This window comes from Taeniopygia guttata, chromosome 1 (genome assembly GCF_048771995.1).
Source record: "Taeniopygia guttata chromosome 1, bTaeGut7.mat, whole genome shotgun sequence".
Lineage (NCBI taxonomy): Eukaryota > Metazoa > Chordata > Aves > Passeriformes > Estrildidae > Taeniopygia > Taeniopygia guttata.
Genome location: NC_133024.1, coordinates 90,648,003 through 90,669,990, shown reverse-complemented (window position 1 = coordinate 90,669,990; position 21,988 = coordinate 90,648,003). Strand labels below are relative to the sequence as shown.

At 41.0% G+C, this 21,988-nt stretch overlaps 1 long non-coding RNA gene across 1 annotated transcript in view; it reads left to right on the top strand.

Annotated features, from left to right (window-relative positions):
• Positions 1-21,988, top strand: part of LOC140684733 (uncharacterized) — a 436,917-nt gene that overhangs the window by 404,532 nt on the left and 10,397 nt on the right. The window lies entirely within an intron of this gene.

Sequence of the window (21,988 nt, the reverse complement as noted above, 5' to 3'; positions counted from 1 at the left end):
AGTGTTGTAAAACTCAACACAATGAACTTGACAGACAGCCAGATTTCTGTTTTCAGCCAGTTTAGGGTTACTATAATCTCATTATTATGCTTGAAAGACGACAAGTAATAGAATCTCAGGTAGCTGTTCTGTCTTTACTCAGCCGCATCTTCTCTTTTATGCCAATTTCCCTTGATTACCTGAACTAGTGAGGCTCGGTTTTCAACCACTTATCTTCCAGCAATAATCATCTGATCAGCCTTACAAGGTTCTCACTGCACTCAACGGTTTTAATGGGTCAAGCGTTAAATTAACCCTTTAACCATACACCAGGAGAATACAAAACTTATTAAAAAACAATTTACTATTGAGTCATTGTTAACTTTGCAAAGGAGTTCTTTAAACAGATTTGCTTGTTGTTCCATCCACTCATACTTTGTTTTGCTGTACCTTTACCTTTACTAATACATGAAACTTTTTAAAGCTTCTGAAGGAAACATTTTTCTGGTTTCTTACTTCCAAGGAAACACAAAATGAAACCACAGAAAAGCTGTATGTATGTTATGTTCTATTTTAAGGCAACTGCTTACAAAGGTTAACTTAATTTTTTCAAGTATGGAAAAACATCTGCAAAACCATGATTCATGTCAGTCAGTGTTGCATCTTGGGCAGAACTGTGAGGGTGGTGGAACTCTGATGGACCCATCTATTTGATGAGAAGGGTTTGTAGCTCTGGAATGGGAGAGTATTTGTACCAGCTACAGCAAGGAAACAGCCAGGCAAGAGGTCATTTACTGATGGAGATCTGTGTTGGTGTGTAGGGCAGTCAGCAGCTGTGATGTCACTCCCTGCTTCCCCAGAAAACTCTGGAGTCCCCTCCGGGAGGAGGTTGGAGGCAGGAGCCTGAAAATGTTCTCTGGCTTTATACTTCCCAAGGATAGTGCACAGCCAACAGAAATATGTCTTCTGCTTTAACTCTCCCCAAAGCTGGGGAAACCAAGGGGTGTGTGAGAAGGTGTGTCTCTGAAGAAGTAGCCCTGCCAAAGCTGCTGCATAGAGTAGGTCTGCAGGTCAGGGAATGACACCAACAGGAGGGGCTTGAACAAAAGGCAAAGGACATCAGTGACTTTACTAGACCTTAGTTCTCTTGGAGAGCCAGGGATCCCTGCAGGCAGGAACAGCTTTAGCAGAGCAGGCTATCCATTCCATAGTAGGGCAAACTCTCCCTTTCAGCAAAGATCCAACAGCTAAGAAGAGATAAGAATAGAAATATTTCATGTAAACCAAGGTGGGAAAGAGCCTCAATTTAGTAGTTGTTATGAATTAAGGATGTGATACATCCCAGTGCTACTTTTTACAACAATACGTGGTAGAGATGCCCAGGGTGTAGATCTATCTTAGCTATCTTCAACCAATTCTTACTCACACAAAATTCTCACTGCTGTTCACAGGGGTATTGCTGGGAAATTACTTGAATGAAAGATGGATTTTTTTTACAGAGACTTCTCATGCAACACTTTCATCATCTTTAGTTTGTACAATCCCATCAGATCTTTGATGACAATTGGAACTGCTTAAGGGGTTTTACTAGCTCAGGTTAGTAGTAATCAAAGGAATACTATGACTATAAAATCTGCTGTGCATGTTAGTCGTTGCATGTCTGTATAAAAATAATGTGGTAATTTCAGTCTGTTTATAATATATTGGTATTTTACAGTGGATGAATGGAAAGAAAGAAGATACAGTTCTTAAACATTAGATGATGTGATGATTTTGGGTACATGGGCTTTTAAGAGGAGTCTAAAAGGAACCCCCATGCCCTTATACAGAAGAAGGATGGGCCAGAGATGACATTGAGCACAGTCATCCTGCTGGGCAGGGTACTGCCAAGAGTCAGCCAAGAGAAACACTAGAAAGGGAAACACATCTTGGGGCTCAGCCCTCTGCAGGACTTCAGGATCTTACTGTGGTCTGCAGTGAAAGTGACTTGTCTTGAAAGAACTCCTGTGGTGTGGCATGTTTCTTATGAAAGGGTTATTCTATTCTACTCTTCACTACTACTTTTCAAAACACATACATTAGAAAAAACATGGTGGTGACTTTTCCACATCATTCCTACTGGACAGCATCTTCCCAAAGGAGAGCAAGTGTCAGAGTCCAGTGACTCCTTTAGCTTGTAAGTGCTTAGTCTCAGATCTCCTTTGTACAAATTTTTGAATCACTAGTCCACAAACAAATACTCTTCAAGCATTTTCCCCTAGTAATTACTAAAAGAACATGTATGTCTGTTACTTTGCATTTGAGTGATGTTTGGGAGCTGCATCTTCAGCAATCTCTACTGAGAAGTGCCTGAGACCAACCAATATTCTATATATATCAAAGACAGGATTTCCTTGGAGAAAAACAACAAAAGAAATATAAAATTAGATTTTTTTTTTTAAAGAAGACACAATGACAAATCGCCACAAATTAAACTAAAAAGACAAGGCAAGATTCACTTTCCAAACACAGGCACACAATGTCTTTGATCAACTACTTTAGGTACCAGTGTCAGATGTTGGCAGACATGTTAGAAAGCCTCTGAGCTACCTATGGAGGAGCAGATGGAAGCAGCTAAATAGGTACCCTGCATGCCTAAAATAACTCTATGGGCAACTGAGTCCCACACCTTGATTGTTTTGCCTTTGATACCAGAGATATATTTCTAAAAAATATTAAATTAGTAGCTTTTTGTTTTCCCATCAGTTTCCATTTGAGAAAAAAACCAAGCTGTCTCCTCTTCATCATCCTCTACGTTCAGAGGAATGTAGAGAATGTAGAGAATTCAGAGAAATTCAGTTGTATTTCTTCAGATCCTCCTACCAAAAAAAAAAAAAAAAAAAAAAAAAAAAAAAAAAAAAAATTAACAAGTCCCTGTAACAAAAGCAGGGAGTAGATGTTTTTGTGGAGTCCACATCTGTATATGAAAAAAAAGGAAGAGTAATGTGAAATTCAAACTAGTTCTGAGGACAAATAGAATCTCTTCAAATTTGAAAGGAAAACCAGATAATTTCAATTTTGAAAATGGACACATGAATTGCTAATAAAGGAAAAGGGCATATTTGGGACAAAAGAAAACAAAAGAGGAAAATGCTGCAGTTTACAGACCTTTATCAATGGATGTTTAGCCCTGGGGAAGATGGAGTGAGATCAGACCTGGGCAGAAGGACTTTGGGGTGTTTGTGGAAGAGAAGCTCAATATGACTTAGCAGTGCATGCTCACAACTCAAAATCCAACTGCATCCTGGGCTGTGTTAAAGAGATGAGGCCAGTAGGAAAGGGAGGGGATTCTGCCCCTCTGCTCTGCTCCAGTGAGACCCCACCTGGAGGGATGCATCCAGCTCTGAAGCCTCTAACACAAAATCTTGACCTGTTGGAATGAGTCCAGCAAAGGCCACTAAGATGATCAAAGACAGGCTGAGATGCTTGGAGGTGTTCAACCTGGAGAAAAGAAGGCCCCAGGGAGATGTAGGAGCCTCCATCCATTAAAACCTTAAAGAGAGCTTATGAGAAGGCCTAGAAGCTTAGAGAGGCTTTTTACAAAGGCATGTAGTGATAAGACAAGGGGGAATGGCTTTAAACTGAAGAAGGGTAGGTTTAGATTAGGTATTGCATAGAAATTTTTCACTATGAGTATGACAAGACACTGGAACAGGTTGTCCAGAGTAGTTGTGGATGCCCTATCCCTTGATGTGTTCGAAGCCAGGCTGGATGAGGCTCCAGGCAACATGGTCTAGTGGAATATTCCCTGTCCACAGCAGGGAGGTTGGAACTAGACAATGTTTAAGGTCCCTTCCAACCCAAACCATTCTATGGTTCTATGTTTCTGAATAGCCACAGTTCAATATAATGGAGTGATAGACAAATACAATATGTGACTTCTCCTTGATGGGCTAATACTTTTCCAAGCTTTCTGGAATATTCTTGGGAGCATCTTATCCAATGTGTATGCCTTGTACCCATTTGACCCAAAGACTCCCTTTGTAGACAATGGGAAAAAACACATCTAGGGACTATTTTCTCTAAACAATGTAAAATACATATTTTGAAGATGTACTTTTGAGATAACCTGTGCACATGGAGATTGTGGAAAAAGGAGAATGTCACAAAACATTTGTAGGCCCTTGATCATGTTAAACTACATAATTAGCAACATGTCAACTCCATTCAAATCATCCTTTCAGTCATAGAATCAAAGAACAGTTTTGGTTGGAGGGGATCTCTACAGTTCAATCTCCTGCAATGAACAGGAACATCTTCATTGTGATCAGGTTGCTCAGAGACCCATCCAACCTGACCTTGGGTATTTCCAGAGATAGGGCATCCACTGTCCCTCTGGGCAATTGCTGTCTGTGTTTTCCATCCTCAGTGTCGGAGTTTGTTTTTCAGGAATATTTCTAAGTAGACCTAATGCTCTCTTGGAAGACCATTAAGTCCATTCAGTTCCCCAAAAGGCATAAAGTGCCTGAAACTTGTCAAATACAAGATACTTCTCCAAAGAATACCACAATATAGCTCTGCACCTTATTTCCTTTAGCTCAAAAAAAGTTATTGGTAATTTAAGGGAAATGGTCTGTAGTTAAAGGATTAAAAAAAATTGGCAGTAAACAGTGTCCAAAAACTACAGTAACAAGTGCTCCCGAAGAAGCAGTGATTTTCTAGTATACAGAGTAGCTATATTATAATACCTAACATAGAATTGGTGCAAAATCTTAGCAATTTTAAAGTGTTATCAAAATAAAAATACATTACAATAGACAGTATGCAACTCGGGCATTGTATTTCTGCTTTTTAAAACTAATTGTCTCCTTTATGCATGCATGGAACTTTATCAAACTGAAAAGGTCTTCTACAAGTCAACAGTATTTCTTATGTTTTCTAATGGGGTACAACCACTTACCTACATAAATATATTGTAATTCACATTGAAAAGCAAAAATGGATTAAAGGAAGTTTTTTTATTAAATCCTTCCATTGTTAAAGCTTTTAGGGATGAATAACCTGAAAATAAACAAAACGTAGACAGAAAAAGAATTTTTATGAGTGAAGCTGATGACAAACTCCATTCTAATTACTGGGCTCCCACAAAGTTCAAGTCTTCAAAAACTTGCATGAATTCGTGAGTGAGAAGACAGATTTTAATCTATTGTGTGCTGTATTTGAATGCTGAACATAGAGATATTGTATAAACAGGCAAAACCAAGGAGTGAAACCTCGCCCTACTAAAGTTAGAGCATTATTCCCAAAGCATAACTTCTCATATCAAATGTAAACTCTCTAAAAGTTGGCTTTCCAGACTAAACTACTTGGCTAAGATGTTTTAGACACCTAGATTGGTGTCTAAACTAGATAGCTTTGTTTCTCTCCATTGGTTCTAGCAGAGACATGGATAACTGGCTTAGGCTGACCATCTAGATGGCTGAAGACAGATGAGACAAAGCCTGCTGCCCATGAGGGTACCATTTGCTACTAAGGTAATGTGAGTAGACGATTTCAAAAGCTTGCAGTGCAAGTTGGTCCTTCTTTGGATAATGTCAGATTCTTTCTATGTGTTTGGTAAACTTTCATGAATTGAAGAAAACTACTCATAACCTTCCCATGTTCTGCCAGACACAAATACCCAATGACTCTACCCACAGAGAGGTGGCAGTGGAGAAAATAGATGGATTTTTGCCTAGACTTGGAATATGCTGTTCCTTAGTGAAACCCTACCAGACAGTGAACTCAAGAGATGAATCATTATTGTGGGACACAGGGATGTCTGCTCCACTCTTGCTTCTCCTCCTGACCTCCTGTGTGGCCTTGGGCAAACTGCTCCACCATCTGTTTCTCCACCCTCCTTTGTGCAGGGAATGGCTACAGGCCATTTTGCAGTCAGATGGGAACCAGCTGCCTCCATGCCCTGACCCAAAATGGCATGACCAAGATGATGTGGTGCCAAGTCTGAGGTAACATACCTAGGACCTTGGAAATACCCTCCAGCTCCAGCTTTGCTGTGCTGTGTTAGACACAGTAAACCCCCTTCTGCTCAGCTCGGGACACCAGCAGTGCACAAGTCCAGGTAGACATATCCATAAACTGAAAGCACCTGCTTGCTTGTGTCTTTTCTCTGTGAGTGTAGAGCAGGCAGCACAAAGGGAGCTGTAAATTCTGCCCTAGAGATTTACAGCACTGACTGCTTGTGTATCTGTTGGTCTAGCCAGCCACCCAATTCATGCACCCACGGGATAAAGAGGTGGGATGGTGGCATTTCTAATTAATACCTCGCTTCCACAGAGAACAAAATAAGATTTTAAATAATTATAGAGATAAAATTTAAAGTAATAATATGAATGGAACTGTTGTGTATGTGTATATCTGTGTATGTATCTCTGTGCATTTACACAATGTCTTTAACTCCATTTCCTGAAGTGATAAAACAGGAAATTTCCTTGCCCCATCTTTCCCTTTACCACTGCTTTCACTCAGAGATTTTGGTTCATTCAAGGAATACAAACCTTTTGTCTTTGAAATTAGGGAGTTACTTACTTATTACTGGAATGAAAAGGTCACAGGGGTACTGGCATCTGAAGCACTGCTATAAATAGATACTTAGTATACAGGAATCCTGTACTTCTTGGCTATTTATTCAACTAGCCAGAAATGTTCTTAGAAATAAAGAACAAGCTTAACCTAAAATCCACTAATCATAGAAGAGCAGCCAACCATTTTACTGCAATGTCTGCACTCTCATCCCACAGTCCAGGCTTGCAGTCTTTCAACATGTTTTCAAACATTTAGAACAGTGTGAATTCTGCTGGGGAAGATTCACAGGCATTGCATAAACTGGTCCTCAAACCTTAACAAAACTTCTTATGGGGTAGATGCTGTATACCTCTTTCTGGAAGAGCATGATGCATTACCCTGTTGCATACCAAGCAGATGCCCTCAGGTGTGACTTCCCAGCAACAGGTTTCTGTTTTGGGTATGAGGGAGATTTTAGGTAAGAAAGCTGATCCAGCTCTCTGAGCAGAGAAGGACTCATTGGTCTCCTTTTTCAGCCTGCCCTGATTCTGGTGGTTCACAAAGTTGGAACATGGTTGATAAAAGCCAAAGTGGGTTCCTCTTGTGTGTGGTACACCAGAGTGGTTGTTGGTGTGGCAGGCTTAGAGATGAGCGTTTGTGGAAAAAAGGACAGGAATTTCTTCAGCTTGAAATACAGGGTGAAATTTTGAAAATCCATCCTTTGGGTCTGCAGCAAGACCTGTTCAGTTCTGGCTCAACCCTGCTGTTATGAATATTCATAATATCCAAAAGCATGCTTGTTTAATAACTGGGCTTGTTTAATAATCTAGGGCCTGTAAAAGCAAGTACGTGCTACAGCTTGAACTGAGGCTGCATGCTGGCTGATGTAACAAGTGCATGTAATTTATTTTGCTGTCATTAGTCTAAAACTCGAATGCTGCTGATTCTTTCCCTTGAAAATATCTGCAGAGGAAGTATTGAAAGCAAGGAATTAATCACTTTTCCCCACAGTACCATTCCTTTTGCATTTGTCCAAGATAATCCAGAAAATGCGTGGAGTTTGCCTTCTTTTCCTTTCAAAGTCTCGATCCTCTCTTTCTCCCTGCACAACAGACAGGTTATATTTATATCTCAGCTCTGGGATCCAGGAATATGTGCTAGACAAACCTTCAGTATTGGCAGCCAGGACACCTTGATATAAGGTTCTCCCTTTGGAGATTGAGATGTTTTCCTCTGGCATGATGGAGAGCATCAGAGGGTACGTATGCAAACTGAGCACAGCCACAGACTTCCTGAGGCTTTGAGCTGTGGCCTTGGCAATGCTAGGCCATTTCCAGGGAATTCCCACCACATATGCCATCATGTTCCCATGATAACAAATAGCTGAGTCTGTCCTAGCTGCACATGCACTCAGTATATGTCAGTCCCAGAGGGTTTCTCTGCAGAACAGGGAAGCAGTGTCTCCACCAAGCCAAAAAACATAAATACAGGAACTGGAGAAAAATAAGGAACAGCAGAGCATCAGACCTCTCTCCTGTGTCACATCTCTGCATATCATCCCATGAACTCAGCCAGCCACATCAGTCAGGCATGTGTTGATTATATGGCACAGATGGAAGAGAGAAACTGCAAGGCAAGTAAGGGAGAGAAACTGCAGCTCTGTCTGCCCTGAGGTCTAGGGGAGTGGGAGAACACAGACAAGCAAGCTGTAATCCAGCCACAAAAGGCAGCAGAGGCTCAGCAGCATGAACCCAGTGATAGTGTGACAAAGCCACCACCACAAACTACAAGATTAAAGCAAACTACATCAATATAAGAAACCTGGGCACGATCCAGACATTCCTCTGGCATGAGCTCCACACAGAGAGCACTTTGCAGAGATTAGGTTGAGTGGTAAGGGAAGCACTCCTCTTGCCTACTCCCCTGCATCACTTCTAGAGAGGGAGATTTGCTCCAGGAGCACCTCAATGCTCCTAGGTAGTAAACAGGGCTACAACAAGATCCACCCTATTCCTTTCTTTCCAAAGGACTGCAAAGGATTTGCAACAGGAAATAGCCCAGGGGACAGTGTCCTCTGATCCAGATAGTCCTCTGATCAGCTGTGACCTGCCCATCAACTGGGCACTTCACCTTTGCTCCCATCCAGCTGACCAGAGGGTGGTTTGCCTTTACATGTTGCTGATGGAATGCTCTGCAGAATCTCGTACAGGCACTGTAGTGACACCTGAGGTTATCAAAAAGCTGAGGAGATAAACCATTCAGCTTGTCAACTTTCCCACCATAGGCAAGATTTGTCTTTCTTTGCAGCTGGTCTTGCAAATTCTAGTTGGTAGGAAATGAAAGACATGAGCAAAGTCTTCTGAGCTAAATGGTTTTGTCATTGCTCCCATTCCTTATACTTAAGTTGCTGTGGTGGCATAAATAGTTGCCCTCACTTGGATAGGTCAGCACTAAAAGAAACCTAAAGTCTTGTAAGAGTCAGATACAAGCTATAGCCATTCATCATAAAGTCAATGTGTGCTACTTTTGTAGAGGCGCTCACACTTTCCCTGTCAGGAAAAGAAAGGTTTTGTGAAGTTTACTCTCCACCTCCTCCATTTCCTTTCAAAACTTTCTTCTGGTAAAAATGTGTGTTACCATCCATACAGGCTAATTCTTGCAAAATTTACTTTTTCAAAAATCAAATTTCATATAAAAAATCCCACAACCCCAAAACCAAAAAAAACACCACCACCACCAAAAGAGAATATTATTGAGTTTTCCAATAGAAATGTGCGATTTTGCAGCTTTCAGAGCAACATTTCTACACAACATAAGTTTATTTGGAAAATAAACACATCTTTTTTTGAAATAGTTAATTACCTTGGTAAAGGAAACAAATGAAATAAAAGATTTATGGATCCCTCTTTCTCATGGGGAAGGAGAAAGTGATCTGTTTGCAGGAGTTATATTTTCAGGCCCTTTGCTGAGACACCCCAACCCCCCTCGGTTGCTGACTGTAAAATAAGAAAACTATTACCCAGCTGGGGTAACAATAGGCTCCCACAGTGCTTTTCTGCTCAGCCCGCAGCTGCCAGTGAAAGTGGAAACTACAGCAGCAGGATAACATTCTTTTCTTACAGCCTGTTTCTATGGGCAAGGAGCCCTCCCACTGCTTCAATGTATTTTCTATGCAAAACTGTAGAAGAAGTGACATTTTAAAAGTTTTGACCTTTGTTTTTTTTTTTTCCCTCCCCCCCCCCCTTTTTTTTTTTTGCATGAACCAAGGCATAAATTTTTTAAGCCATCTGACAGGGTATGTGTTAGGAACAGCAATAGCCATTACTATAATAACAAAATGTTTCAAAATTTGAGAATTCTATATAGTGTGCTTATAGTACTGGTAACCTTTCTGGAGAAAAAAAATTGTGATAAGAGATGCAGAACTCCTCTGTTTATTGTCATAGGCAAACAGATGATTGTGGCAGATCTCATACACCTTTGCAAAAGAGTGTCATTGAATGCCGTCTTTTCATTTACTAATTTCATATTTTAAGGCTAAAATTTCAAAGCATTTTGCAGGTAAATATTTTTCCCCCATACCTCTTCAAGGAAAAAGAAATAGTGAATTTAATTAAAATTGCCTTTGAAAAAAGTGTTTACAGGAGAAAAATAGCGGACTGAATAATGATAGTAAATTGTTGTATATTAACTAAAGAGACATATATCAAAATTGTATGGATCAAAATCTGATAAAAAATTGTAATTTTTTCCAATTAGTTTACAAATATAATAAAAAATACCCTACTGGTTAAAACATAAAATAGCAAACCAAATATCAGGAAATTATAAAGGATGTTAGTGATGTAAGACATATTTTCCCAAACATAAAAATAAATTAAAACTGTTTAAGCGAGATGGGGAGGGGGAAGGGATGCCCATGAGCCATTGAAGTGAATGAAGAGCAGATTCTAAAAACAAGCCTGGCAGGTTAATCCATGTGAGAGTCTTTCATTTAACACCAATTCCCTCTGCTAGCTGCCACTGCTATTGCCAGCTCACCCTAATGCTCACCAGGGGCACTGGCCCTGCTGCTGCTCCATCTCCATCTCTCTCTCTCTCTCTGGGTCTGACCCCACATTCTTTTCATACCCAGCACTCTTCCCATCAGACCTTGAAATCAATGGAAATTTGACCAGTGCAAATGATGACAAACATACTTATGGGACAGCACTGCTCTGAAATCATCAGCTTTAGAAGCTGTTTTAAAATTCATTAAGATTTGCAGGAGAAAGGGAAAAAATCTCATATTTTGAACTGGTGGCTCCACTGGTGGATTGATAAAGAGCTATAAAGACTTCTTGATAACCTGAATCCTCCATCAGAACAAGATAAAATCATCTCTCACTCTACAACACACACACACTGTAACCAAATCCATCATTAGCAAACTACATCATTCATCATTAGGCAAGGATCTACTATAAATTACAATGGGTCCATTAAAAGATTGGGAAACCTAACAAAAAAAAAAAAAAAAAAAAGTGCAAAAGCAAAGAATAAAAAAGCTCTCCCAGGAGGGTCTGTGTCAAGACAGAAAATTCTTTCAAGTCCCCTTTATCTGTGTCTGAGACACTATGAACTCCTAGGACACCCCTTGAATTTCACATGCTATACAAGCCATCTGCAGGTAAACAGCGAAGAGGTCCTAATTTTTACCCAAACTGTATAGTTTTTTGTTTCCCTGGGCAGAACATGCCAAGTAGATTTTCAAACTCAAAGTTTCTCTTTCTGGTGTGTGAATCAACATCTTAAAAAAAATTCAGAAACGTTTCCATGGCAAGCCTACCACCAGGGAGCCAGGGACCAGCACTAGTTCTAGGGAAGTCAGCAGGGCACCTGCACCTTTTCTGAGGGCGCCTCAAGGGCTAGGACACAGAGCTCTGGAGTAGCTCCCAGACCCTGCACCCAGGGAAGGCAGCCTCCTTGCCTTGGTGGGGGTGCTACCAAATCAATCCAAGTTATTTCAAAAGTGTGTCTGTCATCATCTGCTGTATTAATAGTTTATTTGCATGTTTCCAGAGTTCTTTGCTGCAATATGTGGATGCAGGCAGAAGAATTCTAAAGGATTTTTAGGTTGATAGTGCTTTCATTATTCAGGATAATGTGCTATCCAGGGCAGGCAGCTATTTGGGATAAATAGCCTATCCCCATTTGTCCAAAATAGCCAAATGTCTGGCATGAGTCATGCCAAACAGGCAGCTGCTCGGCAGGAGTGTAGTACTGGCATACTAAAAAGCAGAAGATATTGAAGGGGGCAGAGAGAGCTAAAGGTGGCACCAGTGTATAGTGACAGGAGGTTTGTGGGGTTGCTAATACACAGCTATCACACTCCCTAAAACTCTCAGACTACACCACCATAAATGGCAGCATTTGTCTGCAGGTTGTGCACAACAGTTTCCAAGTCACCACTCATCTCCTTAACACTATAAACTGACAATAAACAAGTATCTTAGAGGCCACTGTGCCAGGGGTGCTGGCAGGTATTAACTCTGGAGCACACATACTGCAAGTGTGATATCACTGTCAGCATGGACAGGACAGTTTTGGCAAACTGTTCCTTTAGGAATTATGCTGCTCTGTGATTTGCACAGCACAGGGCATTTCCTCAGCTGTCTGAGATGGATTCCTGAGAAGCAGTGGCTTTCACAAGAAGTAGCACGGATATCACAGGTAGGTACATCAGTAAATTTACAGATGAGTGAAGGTATCTGTGTCCTTAGCTGGCTCCCAGGTAAGGCCTTGTACATGCAGACTTGTGAGCCCTGTATATACCCCTGCCGTGTGCAGACACCCTTCTGTCCTTTCCAGGCTGCAAAGTCCCTTCCTCCCTCAGCATTGCCTAAGTACTGATAGTTTGCACACCAGATATTCCTGTGAAGTAGGTAATGAAATTCATTTCACAGAGAAAGAAACCAAAGCTGTGAAATTTGTGCCATACCCAATATGGCAAAGAAATCATGTGACAAAGTCCTGAATGAAAGCAGTTACAGAGAAATTCTCCTATGCAGGAATATCCTTTGTCACAGTCACCATGATGCAAGCTCAGTAGGTGTCATTTCAAATTCAGCATCTTGGCCATCTACTTGTCTTTTAAAATAAGTGAAAACAGTCCCTGGCACATAGTAAACTTCTTGCCAGGCTTTGGAATTCTCTAGCTTACATTATCTTTAGCACATTAAAGTGCCAAAAAAAAAAAAAAAGAAGAAACTGGGTAAATGTGCAGTTAGTCATGCTTGTAAAAATGTCAACGCTGTCAAAAATATTTGTGTGAAAATCATAAACAAAATCTGCTGCCATGAGAAGTTTTTTGGTTCTTAATTATTGGACAAAATGACTTCTTTTTCATGAAGACTTAAAAAAAAAGAGAGCTAACAATATGAGAGAAATATTGGCACAATCTTGACTCAGCTGCTTCCCTGGGGTAATAAAGTTGCTCTCAGAAAGAAGAGGATTATGATCTTCACAGAGTACCTTAAAAATCCAGCTGGTATGCCAGGCTAGCTTAGCAGGTTCCTAATAGGATGTGCAATCTTGCACCTCTAAGCATGTTTGTAAGGTTTCACGTGCTTAAAGGCAAGAGAGGCCTGGTTAGCAGTCCTTTACTTGGCATTTTTGAGTGGATTTCTAGAACTGCAACTCTCATTTGCATGCTTGCTTATAGAGGGTGGATAAGCATATTTTATAACCTAAAAAATAAACAAAAGCAGTAGGTCACCAGACCAAATCATGTAGGTCAGTGGAGAGAAATACCTATAGCTATGGCGAGGCTTGTGCTCGCTGACCTGTGGGACGCCTTGGTGGTCCCTCCCCACTTCTGAAGGACAGATGTTCTCACCCGCACGCTCCCACAGGTGGCAATGCTGGGGTCAGCAGACCCCATGGGCACATCCCAGGAATGAACCCCACAGAGAGGGTTCACTGGGGCAAGGTTCTCTTGAGAGGTCCTTTGGAGAAGTTGTACCCTCTTCCCCCTCTCTTTGCAACTTTGTAAAAGCGGACTCACACCCTTACAACTTGTGGTTAATTGCTAAACTTTCACTGACAGAAAAGTCATGAGAAGTGAGAATTCAATGGCTTGGACATTTGGGGAATTAATTTTTAAACCATGTGGTGAGTTCAGGCCTTGATGTCTTCTCAGAACAGGATCATGTATGCTTGTGCAAGGTTGTAAAGTGTAAGATTTGCAAACCAATATTGAAACAGCCAGCCAGCCAGCCAGCCAAGCCATTTAATATTTTTTTTATTATTAGGGTGGTGAACATTGAAACGGATTGCTCAGAGAGGTAGTGGAAGACCCAGCCCTGGAAATATTCAAGGCCAGATTGGATGATGCTCTGATTTACCTGGCTGAATTAAAGATGTCCCTATGTATTGCAGGGAAGGAAGTGGGAACTAGATGACTTTTAAAGGCTCCTTCCAACCTAAATAATTCAATGATTTCTCTTCTCCTGAGTTGCAAATGTAGCTTGTTTAAATTAATGTCCAACTGTACTGCTATGGCAGGATCTGGAGAAATTATTCTGAAAAGTCTGTCGCAAACATGGCAAGGAACAAGTTACTACAGAGAAACAAATTCCAAAAAGGGCTGCAGCAGCTAATGGTTTCACGACCTTTTACATAAATGGTTTCCCTTAATACCCCTGTGAGTTCAGTACCAATGTGCTATACAGCAAATGTAAAAGATTGCTTGAAAGAAAACAAAAATTCCTAACATTCATCTTGTATTCCTCCATTCCATGTCAGTTGCTATCTTGTCTCCTCAAAGAATTTCAGACTGCTGCTTGAAAAGGCAAGGGAAAACAATCTTATAGTAGCACTCACTAGATTCATTAATGGGAGTTAACATTACCCTAGTTTATAATTGAAAATATCTGCATGGAATTGAGATACAATCAAAATTCAAGTAATATTTTATATATCACAAAAGGAATAAAAGCTGAAGAAGAAAAACATGACATTAGATGAACAAAGGATATGTTGGCTAATTACAATCATGTCTACCTTCTTTCCTTCAAAGCTCTCCTTAGAGAGTCCAGGTGCCTCTTCCCTGCTATCCCCATGAAAACAAGATTTTGCTGGTAGAACAAGTGCTCTTATGCACTGTCTTTAAGGCTTACTCTTAATCAGATAGAAGAATTTCTAAAATATTCCACGCTTACTGAAAAAAAGGCGTAAAACAAGAACTGTGTAAGTTTTAGCTACCCATTTTTGGTTTGTCTTGTGAAAAAATTCCATTGTTTAAACAACAAATAAGAGCAGATTTGTTATGGCGTTCAGTGAGCATGATGACTATGGGAAAAGCAGATCAGGAATAAATGGATTAAAGGAAAGACAGTCTTCTCAGCAGAAGGAAAAAATATCGCCTGGAGAATATATTGAAATGTTGAGTAAACAAGCAGTCTGTGACCTGCCTTGCACAAAGGGCAGCAGGGAAATGAAAAATACTCTCTATCTCTGGCTGTCCTTGCGCAGGGAGAGTGAGACCTTGAAAACACTGTCTCCTTGTCTGGACTTTCACCAAGCCATTTGCTTCCTGGCCTGTTCCTGAAACAGTAAAAAAACACATTGCCAATGGCTCACACAAGGGAGCTTCAAGAGGCATCAGAATTTTTTTTGTTTCTCTTGGGAAATGGGCTCCTCCAAGGCTATCTTTTTCCAAGGTTCTTAGAGCACAAAGACAAGCAAAGTGGGTTCTTTTACATGAAAAGTAATGAGAAATTTGCTGCAGCCTTGTTGAGAGCATCATCAAAATCCAACCTACACTGATAAACTGTCAAGGTTTGTTTCTATGTAGAGGCTCTCAGCTCACTCTCCTCAGGTTGTTGGGAGACAGAAGAAGGAAGCAAATACCCTTCCAGATGACTCTCTGAGACATCACTAAAATTTTCTATAAAACCTTGGCTCCTTCATCAGTTTTCTGGGACCTTGAATATTGGATCTTCTTTCTTTGCTGATGACATTTCATAATCCAGAAGTTAGGTCCCCTCTACTGGGCCTGAGCACAGTACAGTATCACTGATCTTACCAGTTCACACTGGTGCAAAAGGTGAGCAGAGATGTGTGAGATAGGACAATGTGGAAACGTTTCCTGATAGGAAAGCTCAAAGCCATCTCACTAGTCCATCCAGTTTCCTGGTGAGTCCATGAATAAGGCTGTTGCCCTTATCTTTCCCGTTCTTCCACTGCTATCTCACATCCAGCCTGGATATGAGAATAGGTGTCTTGGAGACACAGCCAGTCTCTTTGCTGGATCTGAGTCCTGCTAATGCAGGTCTTCCAGGGCAATCTGGAAGATTGCTACTGTTGAGTGCAGTTTTCTGCCTTTACCCTGCCCACAGCCCTGGGAAACTGCTGGAGCAGTCTATGGGGTTGGATGAAATCTACCCAAAGCTATGGAGGGGCATGGTGAAAGAGCTCACCAGGCCACTTTTCAATGTTTACCTGCAGTCCTGACTAAGTGAGGAGGTCCTAATTGACCGGAGATTGACCAATGGGATGCCCATCTAAAAGAAGAGCCAGATGGAGCATTCTGGGAGCTACAATCTCAGCCCAACCTCAGTGCCTGTGGGGGGACACGGCGCAGATCATCCTGAGTGCCATCACACAGCATGGGCAGGGTAACCAGGGGAATAGTGTGTCTACCAGGACCAGGGCAGTGATCACCTCTCTGCACTCAGCACTGGTGACACCACACCTCAAATCCTGTATTCAGCTCTGGGCCCTCTCTACAAGAAAGACACTGAGGTGCTGGATTGTATCTTGAGAAGGGCAATAGAGCTGGTGAAAGGTCCAGAGCCCAGGGCTGATGAGGAGCAGCTGAGGAAGCTGAGGATGTTTAGCCCGGAAAAAAGGAAGCTGAGTGGGATCCCTATCACTCTCTACAACTACCTGAAAGGAGGTTGTGTTGAGATGAAGGCTGGTCTCTTTCCCAAGTTACAAGCAATAGGACAAGAGGAAATGGCTTCAAGGTGTGCCAGGGGTGGTTTAGATTGGATATTAGGGAAAAAATTCTTCAGGATTGTAAAGCACTGGAACAGGCTGCCCAGGGAAGTGGTGGAGCCAAAATCCCTGGAGGTATTTAAGACATGTAGACAGGGTAATTTGGGGCATGGTTTAGTGGATAACTTGTCAGCCCTAGATTAACAGTTGCATCTGATGATATTAAAAAAGTCCTTTTCATCCTAAGAAATTTCATTATTCTATTCTAACAATTTGCAACTTTTCTTGGTGGTGTACTGTCAAAGTAGATACAGGAGATGCCTATGCTGAATGCTAAGATTAAATGAACTCTCAACAGAGGAATTAAAATCTAAAATTAAAATAGTATCATTTCGTGATAGTATTGCAATCTGCCTCTTTGGAAATTCCTGAATCTCTGCTCTGTTCAACAATGAATTTACTAACTTTAATTTATGTAAGACACCATAACAATAGACACTAACAAAAAAATGTAGACATCTGCACCAAAGCTGTTTTGCTTTGCCTTTTCTTTGTTGTAATCCATGTGACCTATGGTAGCTGTCTAATTCTGGTTGAGTCAAATTACTGTTGGGAGGTGCTTACATCTTTCCATTGACTCTAACAGGGCAAAAGAGGAGGTGGACTAATTCACATGTCTGCATTGTACATGCCTTGATTTCAGTCATTCATTTATAAATTTTAGTTACTTAGTCTGCCACAAGAGTCTCTATGCAGTTTAAAGGTTTCCATTAAAACTATCTTCACATAAGGGGCAAACAACAAAGGTAAGGTGGTGAGTGAGTGAGTGAGTGGTGAGAAACTTTTCCAGAAACTTTTCCAGTTTCCAGCTCACTTCAGTAAATAGTTTAGGATGGAAATCGGCCTCAGAACAAAATGTAGAGATTGCTTGTTTGGCATAGCTTTCCCACAGTAAATAATAGATACAAAATTAGCTAGTGAGGGAGGAAGGGAAAAAAAATAAATCATTTGCTTTCACTTGCAAAGCCTTTAAAGCATTCAGAATATAAATCCTGAGACAGACAGAGACTGTCCTCTACAGATGGGCACTGGGCATCTGCAACAAAACACAATCATGACCCTACATATAAGTTTCTGTGAAGGGCCATTAGACGAGAGACAGCTCATTGTGTGCACATGTGCTTGGATGAGAAAAATGAGTCACTCCCAACTCTGGATCAAGCAGGTGATGTAAAGGATTGGCAGGGAAAATGATGCAGACAAAGGCTCTGCTTTCTGAAAAGCACTGAGTCACATCCTAGAAAAAAGCATAAAAAAGGAAGCAAAACTGGATGCAGTGATATCATTTGAGAGTTGGGAGCAAGGATGAACACACCCACTTCTGCTATAGAGCATGTATACCTATATCAACCAAGAAGCCCAGACTATGTTTTGCAGTGTCTTCTGTAAGGCCTTAGGACTGAAGCTTTCTGTCTGTTCAGCTGCGGTTCCATTAGGAGCAGTCTTTTTTTTGTGATTTCACATGTCAAAACGATGTACAATTTTCTGGAATGACAAATTCTTCAGTAGTCACAGGGCTGGTAAGAAGTAGGCTGCTGTTAAGGAGAGTCAGACACACTGTTTTTCCAAAGTCCTTTTTAGCAATATTTCTAGCTTGGTATCAGTGAAAGTATAACCAGGAGTTATGCCATTGCATTAATAATTTAAAAGATGGACTGTTACAATCATTCTGTAATAAAAAAACCTGTTAACACAGCGATCTTTTAATTCCCCTGCTAAGTTATACCTGTATTTTATAGCAATAAGAAGGCAAGCAGAGTTTTTTAGCTCTAGGCTGTGGGACAGCCATAGTGGATCTGGTCCGCCTTTGTGTTGAGATGCTCAGGTATCCTGCTATCCTCCCTCCCTCCTCCTCTTACATCACAGAACCCCTTTACTTACTATGGATAGTGGACATTAATACTGTTAATTTCACTGACTTAGAGGAATTCAGCTCACATAGTAACACCTTTGTGCTGATTTTATTAACCCCTGTACATTCACAAGATTGAAATAAAGAGCTGAAGACATCTAAGCTAGAGCAGGGGTATAGCCACTAGCTCTGCCATCACCTTCTTAGACGTGGCAGGGCAGTTAGCTCCAGAGAGCCCTTCAGGGGACTAGCTTCTGATAGAATAACAGATTCAGAAACCTGATTTCTGAGCTTGGGACCCCTCAAAGGAGGCAGCAGGTGTCTACCCTTTAAGGCACAGCCAGAGTAATTCTGCAGGACAGCTTCTCTATTGCTTTACAAACCCCTCTCCCTGTGCACATATAACAATTGGTACAGCAGATGCTCTGAGAGGTAAAAATCACCAGGAAGATGAATACAGATTGAGTTAAAGATTAAGTCGAGAAGTGATGCTCAGGCAGCAAAATTAACTAAGTTATCTTTTAAATTTTTTAATGCATCCAAGTCCTGTTTCCTCAAATCTCAAGTCAGGTTTCATTAATGCTTCATGGTGCCCTCAGAAGACCTTGCTGCTTTGCATCTGCTCTGGCTCTGCTTCCGTGAAAGTAATTTTTGTGTATGCTGGTGAACAGATGTGAGTAAGGGATAGATCTGAGTAGATTTGGGGATTGTTATTCTCTTGACACTTTTCTGCAAGTTCAAAGAGGTACTTGTCACTCAACCCCAGCTTTTGGGAAGAAACAGTGGCCAGTTTTGGGACACCATACATTTTTGCTGGGCTCTGACAGCTGATCTTTGAAATGTTCTGGAGGGACCAGTATAAAGCCTGAGACCAGGGTGACACACGAGACAATTAACACATTAGACCTCCTCAACCCCCAGTGAACTTTTGTCAGCCTGTCCTCTTCCTGAAAAGAAGGGGGGAAAAACATCCTTTTTGTAGTGGTTGCTCATTATATAAAGCAAATCGAGAGTGAAGGGAGGGAGCAAAGAGATGGCACAGAGCCCGATAAGTGCACCCTTAAATCTATAATTAAAACCAAAGGCAAGTTCCCAATATAGCCAATCCAGTTATATAAGATCTTACAAAAGCTTCACACTGTTTGCTGGGTTTTGCTTTATTACTGTTCCCTCTCCTCAGAGTTCACTTCAGGTCAGTAGAGGATGAGGTATTACAGTCAGAGTTTATGGCAGGGTAGAAATCTAACAGTGCCCTGTTTGTAAAGATATGCAAGTGTGCACCCAGAGGGAAAAATACTCACTGGCTCTATTTGAAAGAGAAAAAGTTAATGGTCGCTTTGGAGCTCAGTTTAGACCACCTCTAGCTCCGGAAGTGAATTGCTAGTTACTAAGAAATTGCTTGAAATTATGTCCTGAGAGCCTGTGAAAGGCTGTTCCCTGCCCATTGGTCAAAGAATTATGGTAAAACTACATGTAGGACAGGAAATCAGGCTGCACATGGCCTGTTAGCCAGCCAGACTGAGGAATCTTGATACAAAAGTTTTTTTCAGAAAGCCCATGACATGTCTGTACCACAGTTTTTCATGCCTACTAAAACCATTCTGCAGGAAAACACAAGATCAGGTGGCATATTTTAAGTGTAGGCAGCTCACTGCAACTGTACTGAGAGCAGCAACTTCCATGTGGGAGTTGGAAGGCGTATCAGAACCACTACACTAAATAGTATGCAAGCTAGATTTCAGAAATATAAATAAAAAGCAGTTATCATTATTGATAAAAACCATCACTGCTGCATCCTCCTCTTGCGCTCTTTACAACAGCAGTAGGCAGTAGCACTCCTAAATGCAATGGTTTCCTAGGTCCATGCTGAAACTAAGTTCTTTCTCCATGTAAAACCCCCAAAAATACAAACCATCAAGAATATCACACAGTACACAGTACAACCACTCAGCAGTAATCACACCCTGCACAGACATCCATGCATTTCTGAAGTACAGGATTCCAAAGGTAAGGAGAACATGGGAGCCAGGGGACGAAGGCAGAATTATGTCCTCCACTTTCTGTTAAGTGACAAAGTTTAGGCAAATTCAACGTTCATTAGTTAATGCAATTTGCTGAAGTCCCAGGGTGGTAAATGTCCTCAAGAAGAATTTACCTGGAAGAAGCTGATAATTTCTGAGGATAGTGCCAACATTCACCTATCAAAACAACTTCATGTTCTAAGCCCCAACTATATTTAATTTGTCCCACAAAAATAGAAATATGTGAAAAAAGAACACTTTTTTAAAATTCTAAAATACTACCCTTTCTTCCTAGTGACAACCAGAAATGCTACTATTTTTTACCAGCATCATGGGTATCAGAAAAATGGGAAGAATTATTTGCAGGAATGTTTGTGAAATCTGTGACCATCTTTTCTTTGCAATATGAAACCTCAATGAAATATACCTTTCAAAGATTAAGTTTTAAATAGTATGTTAATTGTTTGAACTCTTTTTGAGCTGTGACAGTTTCCACCTTGCAAATGCTGTATGAAAAATTACCATGGGCAAAACTGCATTGCTGAGGCAATATAATTAAAATATGGTATCTGATTGGGTTCAGTTCCAGTTCCTTCTGCAGGGCTCCATCAGAGGATTTTTATGATTAATAACTGACAATGTCAGACACTAAAATGGTTATTCAAAGAGTATTTTTTTAAATTGCGCTGGTTTAAAAGCCAAGGCTCAGCTCTGCAAAGACCTGTGTGGGAAGGCTGTGGGAAGGAGAGGCTCAGGGATCTTACTTTCCTCATGTACCCACCAGCCCTCAAAGCAATGTGGGTGCTGGCAGAGCTCCAGCCTCTCAATGACGGTAGCACAAGGTTCTTCAAAGACAGATTGGACTTTGCAGGGCAGTGGTTCTACAGCTGCCACACAAACTGTCAGATCTGGAGGTAGGCAGGAGGAATGACTGCTTACCCTCTCAAAAGCTTACACATAATGCAGATAACTCTGCATGATCCAGATGCACTCTGGATCCCAAAGTACATCTACCCACAACATAAATATTAGGTTTTCACAAAGTTCTGTAAAGCCATGTCAGATGTATGGGGCATAAATGAGAAATGGGCTCATTAGGTTTCATTGGGATGTAGTATCAGCCCAGATTATACCTGCTGACACCAGCTGAGCCCACACCACCAAGTAGCTGTCTGCAAGAAGGTTGACATCGCTATATTAAAAGAGAGGATTGACACTAAAATTAAGGCTCACATGGTTACTATTTCCATTATAAGAGTGTGACATGAGCTGTTGTTTTCAGAGCAAAGACAATGATCAGCTTTTGTGATGTTACTACAGAATCACAGGTCAGAATGGACCTCCAGGAATTATCTTGTCCAACCCCCTGTTCAAGCATGGGCACCTAAAGCAGAGCCGTGTCCAGACTGTTTTCTAATATCTTGCTACATGATTTTCAATATCTCCTCATCTATATATCCACGTAGTTTGCCAGCTGTACATTCAGTGAGACAACTAGCAGCAGTAAGAAGTATCGATTCACCGGGTAACATTCTCAGACAAAACATAATTT